Consider the following 16333-nt stretch of genomic DNA (forward strand, 5'->3'; position numbering starts at 1 on the left):
CCCAAAGTGAGGATTTTGGGTTGGAAGGAGATAATTCTGAATTAAACTACAGATCAATGTCACTCAATTCTAATCCCTATTCACTTTTTTCTAGGCATACCATACCTACTGCCATCCTAATCCTTCTGTTGGGCACCTCTCTCCTCCTCTATATTTATTTCCAACAGTCAAGAGCAGCAATTGGCCAACCGGCCCCTATCCAGTTCTGCAGTCCATATGCCCCAAGAACTCCTTTTTGCAGTGGTCTGTGGTGGCCTTGGCCTACCTCTTCTACCTACTCAAGTAATTCTTTTACCACGAATTTAATTACCTGTGTTTCCATTTATAGGATCTTACCTAGCCTTATGGCCTGCTGCCTCTGCCAATTTAAAAATATTATTGAGGTTGTCTGAAAGACAGTCAAGCTGCGTTGTGAAAGTGAATGCCTGACAGACGTCACACGTTGTGGTGAGTCTCAATTGCAGGTTAATACATTTTCAATTTAATATTTTAATTTTTATTTTTAATCAATGATGATACATTTTAAAATTAATAATGTAATTGCATTATTTTAATTCACTAATTGAGAGTTCCAGCTCCCTAAGTTTCTAAGAATTACCCCCTGGCTAAAAATCAGATTCTTGTTTACATTATTAAGCTAATAATATCTCAGTTACATTTTTAGCTTAATAATGTAACTGATCCGCATACATAAAGGAACAAGAGAAAGGAATGAAAGGGGGAAGGGAATTAACATTAATGGCCTCATATCCTATGCTGTGCCCTCTGCACATGAGAACTTATCGATGTAGTGCCTCACAGTTTGTAAACTGATTTTATATACATTAGGTCTCAAGTACCCTTTGTCTTATAGGCCAAGTGTAAATATATTTTGTTTGTTTCTGCAATTTTAAAAAGAGTACAATTGATGCTGTCCTATTTGGAGCCTGAGAGTTTCTGGTTCCATAACCAGAGGCTGTTACCTAGCCCTTCTAATGGAATGGAGAGCTAGCTTATTCTTAGACTGTCAAGCTCTGAACTTGCTCTGAATCTCAAGCTTTTCTATCTACAAAACACTCAGGGGCTTTCAAGTGTTTTTCTATATATTAGATTTACTGGCACTAACTTTTTAAAGAGCGCGGGCACGCGTTCTCTGGCGCAGTTCGCTTGCGCCCTGAGCCGCGCACGCACTGTGACGATAGGATGGTGCAGTTGGTACCTTTTGCGGTTCCCATTGGGGGTGACAAAACCTTGCTGCTGTGGGAGCTGAGCTCTCGACCCACGGCTGAGGCCTTGCAAGTGAGATGAGCCGGAGCAGAGACAGGGGTGGAGGAAGCCGCCCCGCGCCCCAGTAACTGGGCTCCCCGGGGTACTGCTTCAGCACCTCATCTGCCTGTGGTCTCCGCTGAGAGGAATCTTAGTTCTAGAGATGACCTGAGCAGTCAGCTCTCCCCCATAGACTTTTGAGAGATAGTTCCCAACAGAAGTCATTGCCTCCTAATGCTTCTCGAAGCTTAGGATTTCAGAGGGAAACCTGTTCATGAAATGAGAAGTGTTTGGAGTTCCAGGCTCACCACAGTTACCTGTGGCAAAGGGCTGGGGGAATATAAGGGAATGGGCAGTTTGGTTTCCTGGGCCTGAAATTTACTGCACTTTCTTAGCGTGGGACCGCCCTACAGCATTCTCTCTTCACAGTCTTCTGCAGGTTTGGCCTTCTGTATTCGGTCTGAGTCTCCCCAAACGCAGCAGTGGCCTGTCCTGGGTTCTATGCCATCATCAAGTTTTATTCAGCAATGGATGCCCACAGAGCCCAAAAGGCATGCGACCAGAAGCAACTTTTTCACACATCTCCAGTGAAGCTGGGTCCAAATGTGGAATTCCTCGCTCTACTGGGATGATGTGCTGAATTTAAAACTAATAGGCCATTGGGAATTTCCTGGCTGTCCAGTGGATAGGACTCTGCACTTTCACTGCTGAGGGCCCGGGTCCAATCCCTGGTCTGGGAACTAAGATTCCAGGGGGAAAAAAAAAAAAAAAAAAAAAAAGGCCAGCGTTTCTACAGCACTGTGGTGTACAGAATGCTCTCACATGCACTGCTCCACTGATCCCCCAGTTCCCCAGTTGTTTCTTTTTTGCTAGATGAAGAAACTCGAACTCAGGATGGTTAAGTGACTTACTTAAGGTTCATGACAGTAAACGTGGAAACTAGAGGCCAAACCCAAACTTAACTGATGTTAAACCCCATGTCATTTTATGCTGCCCCTTAATTTAAGAAATCTTCACAAGAGTCTTCCTTTTATTTACTTTTATGTGGATTTTAAATGTGTGAGGTTGACAATTTTTTAAAAATTTATTTATTTATTTATTTTTGGCTGCGTTGGGTCTTGTTGCTGCGTGCCGGCTTTTTCTATTTGCGGCGAGCGGGTGTTGCTCTTCGTTGCCATGCGTGGGCTTCTCATCACGGCGGTTTCTCTTGCTGTGGAGCATGGGTTCTAGGCACGCGGGCTTCAGTAGTTGTGTCTCACAGGCTCTAAGCACAGGCTCAGTAGTTGTGGCACACGGCCTTAGTTGCTCTGCGGCATGTGGGAACTTCCTGGACCAGGGACCGAACCCATGGCCCCTGCAATGGCAAGAGGACTCTTAACAATTGTGCCACCAGGGAAGTCCCGAGCTTGACAAACTTTGGTTAAATGTAACATAAAGGAGGCTTCATCATCATCATCACTCTCAAACTGCCTATTCAGAACTCCCTTCAGATTCCAGAAAATGGTTAAAATATTCTTTAATGCATTGTAGAAACCTTATTCCATATCAACATGCCATCCAATTTTACTTTCCCAGAATTAACATTTCATTATGTGCCTCCATTCAGTCACCATTCCGTTTTCAAGGACCTTTCCAATTCCTCTGAATAAGTGAGTGAGGCTTAGATTTCCCAGACCTTTCCCTTTGTAATTTTGGGTCTTCTCTGACTGGCTTCTTGCTCTGGCTACTTCCTACTGACCTGCTGCCTATTCTCACCCGTATTTCTTTTCTCACTGATTTCACCTATATTGAATCTGAGAACTCTCCTCAGATGGGACTCCAGGTACACTACCTCCCACCTCTGTAATCTGTTTAACACCCACTTCAATCCTGGCAGTATTCCCTGGGATTGAAATGATTTTGTGTCAGACATTCTTTAGTTTACGGACCCTGCGACCATTTCACGTACCACTCAGATATTACAGATGGTCCTGGAAAGAGTATGAAACAGTTACTTGGTATCAGTTGTAAGTAATGAGTTCTTTTCTTATATTGGACATTAAGACCATTCGATAAGCGTATGTTGTGAGATTTTCACAGCATAAAGCCCGTCACTGATAGAGTAATGAAGAAAATGTTCTCCAAATCACTATAGAGTTGAGAGGAAAGGGCATTCATATTAGATTTCTTTATTTAATGCAGAGCCTTAGTTTACTACCCACACCCCCGAAATTGTTTCCTTATTTACTTATGCGTTCTTTTTCAATTTTATTTATATATTTATTTATTTGGTTGCACTGGGTCTCAGTTGCAGCAGGCGGGCTCCTTGGCTGCGGCTCAAGGGCTCCCCAGTTGTGGCATGTGGGGTCCCCATTTGCAGCAGGCAGGCTCCTTTAGTTGTGGCTTGCAGGCTCCTTAAATGTGACATGCGAACTCTTGCAGCATGCATGTGAGACCTAGTTCCCTGACCAGAGATCGAACCCGGGCCACCTGCTTTGGGACCAAGGAGTCTTAACCACTGCACCAGCACGGAAGTTCCAATTATGTGTTATTTTATTCACTGGCAGGTATACATACTTCTTAGCCTTTTCCCCTGTGTTTTTTATAAATACAGAAAAGAGAATAACATCTTAAAATAAAATGAAGGAAAGGCCTAATATATCTGAGTTTTTCTCAGTAACATGAAGAGAAATGTTTGCCAGGAAGACCTGTGGCAAGGTTATCCCAGATGTGAACTGTCTCTACTACCCAGGGGCTCAGAGCCCTTCTGAAGCTTCCTAATTGTCCAGGACAGCTCCATTATGACTCACCACACAGGACCTAGCGTCCCATGTGACACTCAACATTTAAAAATTAGTCTTCATTTCTCCTTCCCTGCAGGCAGCTTCAGTTGGAGAAAGTAATTTCATTTTCTTATGTACTCATTCCTTCACTCAGTCAACAGACCATCACTCCGCTATTATATGACAATATTTATGCTTGTTTCTCGTAACAAGGAAAGAATAATACATGGTTCCTTCAAGCACTTAAGGAGCTCATAAACTAGTGACAGAGGAAGATGCACAAACAAATCAATAAAGAATTAACAATGCTTTGACTTTATTTGTATTATTTGAATTTTTATGACTATATTTATATACTATACCATGTTCAAAATGGAAATAGACATTTAAGAAAGAACTAGTGATGCACAAATCCACAGTAATATGTAAGTTCTTTAGGGAGTTAAGACTGGAAATATTTGCACTCTCAAAGAAGCTTGTTAATGCAGATGAACCTCTAATTCTTTTCGTTGCTTCATTTACATTTATAGAGGTAGACATATTCCCTCTTCTTACAGAAGTTAGTAACTTGGGGAGGGTGTGCTACAGATTAAGGTCCTAATTCAGTGGCAGGTCCATCTTATCTCCTCTTCACGTCATATTCTCAAGCAGGAGCTACAGGATGAGATGAGTAAAACAGTTCACTTCCTTTGCGTACCCCCAGCCCCATAATAGGCTTCTGCCAGGCTTCCTTGGTTGCTTTCATCATCACTTTCACCACCAGAGGTCAGGGAACCTCCCGGTTAATCAGGGGCCCTGGAAATGATGCAGAAAAGTACTGACTTAAAAATACTAAATAACATTTATTTAGGGATCACTGTGAACACATTGCTTAAAATGTCCTACTTAATCTTCACAACCACTCTATAAAATTGGTATTGATAAATCTCAGGTATATCCAAAATAAGTCTCTATGTAGGGTGGTGATATTTTTAGGTCTTTTATGTCTTTAGGTTCGTCTCGGCACCAGACATAAGGCGGTTCAACATAATACGCTTGCCCTAAACAGCTGCAGATGCCAAGAATTGGCAAATTACTACTTTGATTTCCATGGGTGGTCAAAAAGGATCATCAAGGTAAACTCTGTAGATTTTCTTTGACTAACCAGACTCTTTTCAACATTGAACTCCTAGACTTTAGAGAGAAGAATAGAACAGGGTTATGGGGAGGAGATGTGAGAGACTTCCACATGGAAGTATCTGAGCATTGGCCTGCCAACTAGAATTAGTGATAATCTCAATGACTTGGATGGTGGTGTCCATAATTTTCTCCAGTATTTGTATGGTATATCATAAAAAATACTTGTCCATATCTAGTCATTCATTTGCAAGTCTCAGTTGATTTTGAAGGGGTAGCATACCTAAGCTATCACCTGGGATTGGTGGAGTTTAGTTTTTATTTCTAACAACAGTATATGTTGAAGTCTAGCCTTTAATTCAAAATCCTAACAGCTTCGGGATCTTTATAACCTTGAAAAAAGGCAAAATACAGATATTGTGACACCACTTCAGAAGCAAAGCCTGAAGTTCTTCTGTGCTTTAGAGGTGGTGTTGACCTCCCACGAGTGCAGGAGTCCCTGAGTTGGCATGGCTGAGGAACCTTTGGATAAGTTGGAGGAAGGTCTGTTTTCCAGTATGTGTGTGTGTGGGGAGGTGAGGGAGTGGGATATCTCTTTTTTCCTTTCTTTCTGAAACTCAACTTTTCAGATACATCCTCATCTTTTCTAAGCAAGTAAAGCCCTGGGCAGAATTGTTCTGCCCGACAATATAGGTTTTTATCTTAGGGAATACCTGACAGCACCTTAACCTTTAGAATTTTAGAACTGACTGCCTGCCAAGAAGCTTAGGAGGAGGGAAAATTAGGTTTTTTTGTTTTGTTTTTTGAGGTTGTTTTTTTTTTTGTTAATTTGTTTTGGGCTAAAACAGTCCTTCAAATGCACATGTCTTCTGGCCTTCAGTTATCCCAACAAAATCATTGTCTAAAGATTGAAATAAACTCTTGTGTAAATGTTCAGTCCTTTGCCTCTTATGGAAGGGCCTGAGCGGAAAAAGTAAATGTAGATCCCTAGAAAGGGGATTCCGATTGGTACTGAGTTTTTTCCTAGAATCCATGGCACTTGGGCTTAGGGTTTGAAGTCAGAGGCAGGGCTGTTAGCGAATGGGGTGGAGGAGGCTCCACCATCACCTGCGTGGGTGATGGTTGAGTAGAGGCCAGATCATCTGCACTACAACCAAATCTATCTCACTGTATGAGTCCAGCCCTTTACGCACGGGAGAGCAGGGTCTGTAGCAGTGTAGCCTCTGCTTGTCTATTTGAAATCTGTGAGTAATATGAGATTTGTGCCACGTTCTTGGTTTGCATTTCCCGTGTAGTATTTTAGGAACTTCCAGAATAGATCTGAGCAGTACAAATATGCCATGCCAGGGTATACCTGCAACAGAGACATTCACCCGTACCCCAGTGTTGTGCCTGCCCTTAATCACTAAGATAATGATCTAAGAATCACGGATGCATTTTTAGTTTTAAACGTATAACCTAGAAATCACTTATTCATATAGGCATTTTAAATTCATCTGTTTTGGTTGGATTTAGGGTCATTATCATTCCTTATGGGAAGGAAGGTAAGCCAGAAGCTTGCTATTCAGAAAGCTATGACAGATGCATTCCAGAAATTGCTGATTGTGGTTTTAGGTAAGACCTTTTTGATTGTCGTTGAAGTGCTTCAGATTCAGTGAGCAAATAAATTTATTTGAAAAGTGAATTGGATGAAAATGATGGTTATCTAAAACATTACATATTCTTTCATTCACCATATGCTTTCACAGCAACAGTCTTAAATTTGTTCTTTGTGGCATTTATGAGAAGAACGACAGCAAATATTATTGTCCCCAGTGTTTAGATGTAGAATGACTGGCCTCAGTTCATACAGAAAGTGTTTGATCCAGTTCTTCCTCAATTGCTTGCTTCTCATACAGAATAGTGTAGTGATTATAAGCCTTGGACACCTGTGTTTGAGTCCTAACATTGTCTCTTAGATTTTGTTGTTGTTGCAATTTTAGAGTTTTGTAGCCAGAGACATTTGAAGGTATTTAATATATGTAAGCTGCAATTTCTTTATCTGCATATAGGGTTAGTAATTCAGCTTACCAGCAAATCGGGGATATTGTAAGAGTAAATGAGGTGATGAATGTAAAAAGCTTAGAACTATGCCTGAAACATAGTAAGCAGATAAAGTATATTGACTATTATTATTACCGTTGTTTTCTTGTTGAAGAGTTTATTAGATTATGCTTTTGGAATCAGTGTAATTTCAGTTTTCATTTCTGATATATTGGATGAATATGATTCTTATATAAAAATCGGCTACGTTTTTGTGAGTCTTGAAATTGGTCATGCCATTGACTAGCGTTGATTGTGTTCCCTATCGAGTTATACAATGGTGAGAATGTCACAGGCTGTGCCCAAAGGAAACTTTATGATTAGTAGATTCCCGGAAGAGAATTGCTCCCCTGCTTCACAGCCCTGCAGGCTGAGAGACTGAGAAATCCTAGCTAAGTTGTCAGAGAGATTATTTGCTTGTAAGAGTTGACCCTGGATTGGTCTTGGCCTTCCAGTCTGGGCAGTCCTTCCAGTGAAGTTTGACTTCCCTAGTCATCAGGCAGAATCTCCATCAGCTGTCAACTCTGGGTAACAACCTTTAAGAAGCAAACTTAATGCCTGGGTTGTTTGTGCCTAATATGCCAAGGTACTCCTTATATGTACACAAAACCCCTTAGACCAAAAAGCCTGGTGGCACTAGCTTGCCTTGAGGAAAGCTGTATTGTCCAAAGGGTACATGGGCCAGTTTCTGCCAGTAGAGTGTTCAAATGCTTTGTCTGTCTGGCTCTGTCTGTCTGTCTCTGTCTCCAAAGCTTTGTTCAGTGTATCTGGTAGAATTTTGGTCCCAAGGAGTAGGCACTTGCCTTGCTTCTAATAGGAAGTATCTGTTATAGTCCAGTGGTGTCTCTCCCAGGTTTGAACTCACTTTGACCCCCACCTGATGCCGTCCTATTTAATTGTATTGTGTTTGAACATTTTTGTTTCCACGGCTTTTAATTTCTATGTCCTTATTCCTTAGTTCTTATTTCTAAGATCAAAAAGTTTTTGAACCAAAGTTGATACTTCTCATATATGTTTTCACAAATAATTATGATAAAAACTGAAGTGTCAGATGAGGGAACTTCTAGGAAAATGCTCTTATTTTCTGCTTTTAGAAGTCAAAAGAATGTCTAATTTTTCGGCGCTACCATTGTATATAGGAAGTTTTAAAACAAGTAAACTTCTGAATTGATCCTTGTAAACTTTATTACAGTAAGTGGTAAAACAGCTGTGGCATATAGACCCTGTGAAGATGTCACAGATGCTAGAACCGAAGATGAACTACAGGATTTAATTCAAGTATGTGGAGTTAAAAACTCAAGGGGTACACAGCCAGTGTAGCCATAATTCGAAACAACCAGCAGGATTTGGAAGACTTCGGCATGTCTACTCAGCCTTGTCTTCCTTAGGGAAATGTGAAACTCTGAAAGTGCTTTTGAGACAGGGAATTTCTAGGACTTTTCCAAGTCCCGGACCTTGTCTCTCTGGCCCCTTATTTGAAGTTTGGAGAGCAGGATTGAGGGCCACCAGTGTATGTCTACGGTTGTGGACACAGGAGAAGAGGCAGGCATTTTAGAACTCCCCTCAAATAGAATTGCAGGGACTTGGGAACAAAGTAACTATGGTCTTAAGTGTGATTATGCTACACTGTTTAAAAAGTATTCATGCCTTTCAAGTAAGGTATATACCCAGATCTCAACATCTCATATATATCTTGTGTTAAATATTTTGCCAAAGAACCTTTCTGTAAACCAGTTATATGGATACCTCGAATTAGGGATTAAGTTGTCAGTGTAATTTCTCAAAGAAAACATTAATGTACTGCATATAGGATTTTTCTTTAAAAGGAGCAAAAAATGTGTTTCATGTCATTGAGAGCTTAATTTTTGGCTAGATTTCTGATTATTTAACTGACCCCAATGTTGCAAAGTTTGTTTTGAAGGGAAGAAAGTAGAGAAAGAAAAGGTGGTTATGTTCTGAAAAATGAAAAAATTTTGAAAGTTCTTCCTGTACAAAATAATTATTTTACTTTTAATTCAATTTAAATCAGTCAAGGAAACTTCAAACGTATCCATGTTTGGGCCATAAGAAGTCAAGCTTCCTGTGAAATGTGAGAGGAAAGGATTCCGTATTGATACTAAAGATTTTGGAAACCTGATTATAACAACATATCCACTCCTAAATGAGGCCAATCTTGGAATTAGTTCCATTTAGAAACCATTATGTGTTAGGCAGTGGAGATAAGATGAAGCTCCTTCTCTCTTGGAATTTAGGTGTTAAAGGTGTACCAGAGAATTAAAAAGGACTAAAATTAAATAGATTATGAAAAGAACTGTGAAGAAAGTAAACTGGGTGCTAGTTAGAGTATTTCAAGAACATTACTTAACATGCTGACTTTAACATTCTAAGTGTGTTCTCCATATGTGCACACAGGGTAGACCTCTGAAAAGTGACACTGTAGTTTTTTCTAGATTAATGGCTCTGTTGGGACAAGTTGGGATGGGGGAAGTCTTCCCATGCTAATGTAAAGGGCCATTCAGTTGGTTTTAAACTCTCTTTCCCAGAATGAATTGCTCACCTGCCCCAAACCCCTCGTACAGAAATTCTGGAGTCATCAATGATTCAGTGGTAACCCCTAATAATACAGTTGTGAATGAATAATGAGATGTGAATACTGAGAGTTTGGAGGAAATGGCAACATTTTCGCATAATTGTAAGGAGTGTCCCCCTCCCGCCACCCTAACTGGTGCTCATTTTGCAGGTCAGCTACTTTTCTTGTCAGCCATGTGGCCAAAGGGAGGAAGAATGTCTCTGACTTCAGCTTTGAGGAGGAAGAGTTCAGATTGCCAGAACTGGACTAGCACTTTTGAATTTCCCAGAATGCCAGGTCCTGTGGTTTCCTCGGGAAGCTCTGCATCCTTCCCAACACCCCACCGCCACTGGGCTTCTGGAGACACCCATTAGAATGGCTCAAATGTGAACAATGACAAGAACAAATTCTGTAGGGGTGGTGGAATAACTTGTTCACAACATAGGCCTGGTTCTGTTGGTATTAGGATTCTTTAATGTTGGCGTCCTGGGATAGGAGCTGTTTTTAGGCCTGAGAACTAACAGCCCAGGGGTGTACAACAATTTCAAATGAAACTAACTAATATTCAATGACTATCTCTAACTACTCGGTTGTTGATTTCTATTAGTCATTATTCTCCTGGTTTTAGCTCTGATGTGGGGATTACAGAGGAGTCAGCATTTAAATCTTCATAATCTGTGTGTTTGTAGCTTCAGTATCACTACTGACCCATAGTTTTTTATGGTTTGGGAAGAGTTATTGATTTCATGTATCATGTAAAGGATTCACAATGATGATAGAGCAGCTAAGATTACAATAATGGCTAGTAAATTGTTCACATTTTCTCTACCTGTGCATCTATTGTATATATATGAGTTAGTTTAGATGTCAATATTAGTGAAATAATATAGAGGACTAGAGAACTTATTTTAAAAATCACTATTGTGTGATGATGAAAATGTAAAAGTTCTTCCATAATAGATGATGTTGTGTCTTGAGCGCCTAGATGAAATTGATACGCCTTAGTGATATACAGGATTTTAGCCTATGATTTAACTTTGACAAAGCTACATCACTTTTTACTTTTATCTCATTTATTGAGAAAGACATAATTGTTATGGTGTTGGCTTGAAACTGGTTGAAAAGGACTTGAGTCCTTCCTTATTTTACATTTACATAGGTAGGATCTTGAAAGATGGGGTATGATGGAGGGCATTCGTGTAACCATCCTAGGTTAGGAGTAGCAGTTTCCACTGCTAAGACTTCGTGTTTAGACGCAAATGCTTTTCAAAGAATGAAGATTATTAGCATTACCGCTGCTACTGAGATGAATGAGCCTAAGACAAAATACTTCATGTTGTGTGTGCCTCAGGGTACTCAGACTAGCGTAGTGACATCCCTGAGAGGCCAAGAAAGTGCTGCAGGAAGTCATATTTACTACTACAAATATACTTGGAAAGTGAATATTTGCTCATGCTGAGTTAACTGTATAACCTGCGAATAGTGGGAATCAGTGTAGGAAGCCTCCTATAATAGTGAAGACTGCTCCCATGGACATTAGGTCATGGAAGTGTGCTACTACATAGTATGTATCCTAGAGGACAATGTCTGGAAATGAGTTGGCTAAGATGATTCCTGTCAAACCACCTACTGTAAAAAGAAAAACTAAAGCCTAAAACTCATAATATAGTGGGAGGTCATACAGTATTACCTCCGTGAACCGTTGCTAACCAGGGACTTCCCTGGTGACGCAGTGGTTAGGAATTCGCCTGCCAATGCAGGGGACACGGGTTCGAGCCTTCGTCTGGGAAGATTCCACATGCCGCGGAGCAAAAAGCCCATGTGACGCAACTACTGAGCCTGCCCTCTAGAGCCCGCAAGCCACAACTACTGAAGCCCACGCGCCTAGAGGCCGTGCTCTGCAACGAGAGAAGCTACTGCAATGAACAGGCCACACACCGCAATGAAGAGTAGCTGCCGCTCATCGCAAGCAGAGAAAGCCCACGTGCAGCAACGAAGACCCAATGCAGCCAAAAAAAAAGAAAAATTAAAGAAAGAGTTGCTAATCAGCTAGATACGTTTACTCCTGTAGGGATAGAAATAATTATGGTAGCTGATGCAAAGTATGCTCCTGAGTTGACAGCTATCCCTATGGTAAACATATGATGGGCCCATAAGAGAAATCCTAAAAAGCCAGTAGACATGAGTCATAGTATTCCCAAATAACTGAAAGGCACTTTTCGTCCTAAATAGTATGTAATGATATGTGAGTTTATAACAAACCCTGGTAGGCCATGAATGCAGACTTCAGGGTGACCAAGGAATCAAAACAGGTGTTGGTATAGGATTCAGTCTCCTCCTGAAGGGTCAAAGAAAGTAGTGTTGAGATTTCTATCTCTTAACAGTATGGCAATTCTGGCTGCTCGGACTGACACTGGTAATTATAGTAATATGGCTATAGTCGGGGAAGATTAAACTAATAGTGGTGTTTGGTATTGGGATATGACTGCTGTAATAAAAGTAATAATACCAAGAGTTACAGAGACACGGGCTAAATGTAAGAAGAAAATGGTTAGGTTGACAGAGGCTCCTGCGTGGGCCAGATTGTAGACTAGAGCTGAATATGGCATTCCACTGGTACCAGAACCTGCTTCTACTATCGGTGATATGAGTAGGAGTAAGAATGATGGGGGAAGTAGTCAGAATTTTACATGATTTTTTGGGGGAAATGCTACCTCAGGTGTCCGAGTTGTTAGTGGGCCAAGTCAGTTTTCAAACCCTGCAACCATAATGGGTACAACTATAAAGAAAATTATTACAAGTGCAGGGACTGTTATGACTGCCTTACAGATTTGGGCATCTCCAAGTAGCGCTCCAGGTTAGCATAGCTCAGCCTGGATTAATATACCTAAGGTGCTGCCTGCTACTCCAGCTCAAGCACCAAATAGTAAATATAAAATGCTGATATCTTTGTGATTTGTTGAAAATAATCAGCAGTGTATGAACAGAGGTAAAAAGACTGAGCTAGCATTCGACTGTAAATCTAAAGGCAGAGATTGAGCCCTCTTTCTCAAAAACCCTGTGGTGAATCAACAAATTGAATTGTAGCTTCAGAGAAGCAGCTTAAACTTCTGCCGGTGATTTTCCTGCCTTTTTTTTCTTTCTCAAATGAAGCAGAAGTAGACTGAAGCCAGTTGACTGGAGGATTGGCCTGTTAACTAAAGTTTCCTGGAGTTAAAACTCATCAATCTCGTAAAGATTTGGCTTAATTACAATGTTTGCTTTACATTCGATTGATGTAGGATGAAGTCTTGCAATCCTTATTTTTAGGAATTGAGTAAATTTTACTTGTTTAGGGTTATGAAAGCTCTTGGTCTGAACTAACCTAAATTCCTAGTCCAGCACTGATAGAATGGGTGTTATGTGTAGTAATCGTGTGGATATTATGATTGGTAATGATAGGAAGGTTATTTCTTTGTATGTTCAAATTGTTTTATTTTTGTGTTGTTTAATGAAGGGAACATAGTTAGTGATGTGGAGTATGTTAGCTGCAAGTAGAAATATATGTTGAGGACTGCTATGATGGCTATTAGTGTTGGAAGAATGATGTTATCATTTTTGTTATCTGTTGGATAATTACTCATTTGGGTAAAAACCCTGATAGTGATGGGTGATGTCCTAATGATACTATAATGGTGAGGAAAAGGATTGTGATGGGAGGAGTTTTATCTCATGTGTGTGATAACGATACTCTTGTAGTACATGATCTGGGCATAAATAATAATAAGAGAGTGTTGTTATGATATAAATTAGTATGTTTAGGATTGTTATAATTGGAATATACTTTATAATAGCTGTTATTCATCCTATATGGGCAATTGATGAGGAGGGTGTAATTTTTTCCAGGTGAGTATGGCTAAGTCTGCCTCAGCCTCCAGTTATGATTTATAATATCACTATGATTAATAGTATATTTAGCTTGATGGATGGTGACATGTGATATAAAAGTGATAGGGGTGCTCTTTTGTCAGGCTGATAGCATCAGGCCTGCTGTTCATGGGATGCCTTGTGTGACTTTAGGCACTCAGAAGTGAAATGGGGCAAGTCCTACTTTTGTGACAAAGGCGATTGTCATGAGGGTGGATGCTGCTGGATTAAAGATTTTTGTTATTCATTGTGTTCTTTGACCAGAGTATATTAGATTAATGATAATAGCCATTATAAGTAGTGTTGATGTGGTGGATCGTTTTAGGAAATATTTGTTGGATGCTTCTGTAGCTTATGGGTTCGTGTTTTTTATTAGAATGGGGATACCATTAACCAGTGTGAATTTGTTATACAATTATGTTTCCTGAGAAAATGGTCTGTAAAATGATAGTAAAAACAATGAGAGTTTATTAGTACAGGAAGGATATACGACAACATTTTGGGTGTATGGGCCTGAAGCTCACTTAGAGAACCTTACTATATAGCATGTGGTGTAAAGTGGTAGCATGGAGAATGTAAGATTCTTAGGAAGAATTCAATTCCAGGAATAAGAGCATTGAAACCTCTATGATTTACTCTATCAAAGTAACTCCTTTGTCAGACATATTTCTTAAGTTTGTGGTGGGTTGCCTGGTATGATGACAGGTTGTGAAAAAAACTCATATATATAGGGCTAATGTTAGTAGTAAAAAAACTTTTTATAAGAGATGTATACATTGATCATATCAAAATTCTGGGTAGGATGCTCAAATTCATAGAAAGGAGATTGTTAGATGTGTTTTAATGATGACTTGGGCTGTATATAATTCTTGCACCTAGGGATTGTCGAATGCTCCTAAAAATAGATTGTTGTGGAAATGTTTATTATAAGGAAATTGACATATTCTCTAGGAAGGACGGGGTGAATGGGCCTGCTACATTTTCTACATTGAAGACATATACAGGTTTTGTTTCTACTTCTGTGACATCAAGTGGGGCTTCATTGGATTTCTGCTACTGCGGAGATAATCAAATTCTGGGTAGCAGTCAGGAGAAAATTAGTCATAGGTGTTCTCATGTAATAATTACTGTTGAAAGTGTAAATGATCCATTTATCAGTAAGACTGAGAATGGAATAACTGCTGCATTACTTCATATGAGATTGTGTGTGCTACTGTCCCTAGAACTCCAGTGAGTGAGTATTTTGAATGTGAAGCTCATCCAGATCAGAGGATGGAATAAATGGCTAGGTGTGATATGGCTAATATAAATAATATGCCTACATTTATATTAATTAGTGGATAAGATATGGGAAGAGGAATTCATGTTGTGAGAGCCAGGGTTAAGGCTAGCATTGGGGCAATAATATATAAATTGATGATGTTGATGGACATAGTGGTTCTTTAATAAGTAATTTGAATGCCTCAGCAATGGGTTGTAATAATCCATGGGGGCTGATGATGTTTGGCCCTTTCTGGATTTGTATATAGCCTAGGAATTTCCATTTAGTTAATATGAGGAATGCTATGGTGAAGTAAATTGGGTCATTTGTGAAAGAATGTTGATTATAAACATATTCTTAGGAAGAGGACTTGAAACAGTGCAGATAAAGGTTTCAGTTTTACATAATTACTGGGCTCTGCCACCATAACCAACCCGGTTCTACAGTAAGGTATGTATAAATTAATTGAATGTAGATTTTATCATCATTTAGCTTGCAGACATTTTGTAAAGTAAGCCGTATTGCTCTTGTCCTTTCATACTGGAAGAAACCTGCAATAGACAGAAAGCAACCAGGATGACTCCAGTCTGAACTCAGATCATGTGAGACTTTAATCGTTGAACAAACAGACAATGAATAGCAGTTATACCATTGAAATATCGTGATCCAGCATCAGGGTCATAAACCATATTGCCGATATGAACTCCAGAATACAATTACACTGTTATCCCTAGTAAAACTTGTTCCGTTGATCAGTGTTTTTAGGAACATGTGATAAAGCATTTTGACTAGCTGGTCTAAATTTTAATCACTCAGAGGTGGTTTTATTATCCAAAAAATAAATGGCGCTCGGAGTCAAGGTGCACCGGCTTCAGTAGTTGTGGCGCACAGGCTCAGTAGCTGTGGCCCACTGGCTTAGTTGCTCCGTGGCTCGTGGTATCTTCCCGGACCAGGGATCGAACCCGTGTCCCCTGCATTGGCGGGCGAATTCTTAAGCACTGCATCACCAGGGAAGTCCCTGAATCGCAGTCTCCCTTTTAATATACCTTAAGCCCAAAGAATCCATGGAACATTGTTACAGAAAATAAGACAATAAAATATTGTAAGGACTATAACAGAAGCCTATAGTACACAGCTCATATAGACACATCCCAAGCAGTTACAAAGTATATGAAAAGGGAGGCTGCAATTTTATTTTATTTTTTATTATTTTTTAAACATCTTTATTGGAGTATAATTGCTTTACAATGATGTGTTATTTTCTGCTTTATAACAAAGGGAATCAGTTACACATATGCATATGTTCCCATATTTCTTCCCTCTTGCATCTCCCTGCCTCCCACCCTCCCTGTCCCACCCCTCTAGGTGGTCACAAAGCACCAAGCTGCTCTC

The 16333-nt window shown here is 39.9% G+C and overlaps 2 pseudogenes; both read left to right on the forward strand.

Annotated features, from left to right (window-relative positions):
- The window catches only part of LOC111171843 (uncharacterized), a 114795-nt pseudogene that overhangs the window by 44984 nt on the left and 53478 nt on the right, over nt 1–16333 (forward strand).
- LOC149750191 (RAD52 motif-containing protein 1-like) lies at nt 1183–10333 on the forward strand (annotated as a pseudogene).

Source organism: Delphinapterus leucas, chromosome 2, assembly GCF_059928025.1.
Source record: "Delphinapterus leucas isolate spDelLeu-1000000601 "Yukka" chromosome 2, BTC_Dleu_Yukka2, whole genome shotgun sequence".
NCBI classification, from domain to species: domain Eukaryota; kingdom Metazoa; phylum Chordata; class Mammalia; order Artiodactyla; family Monodontidae; genus Delphinapterus; species Delphinapterus leucas.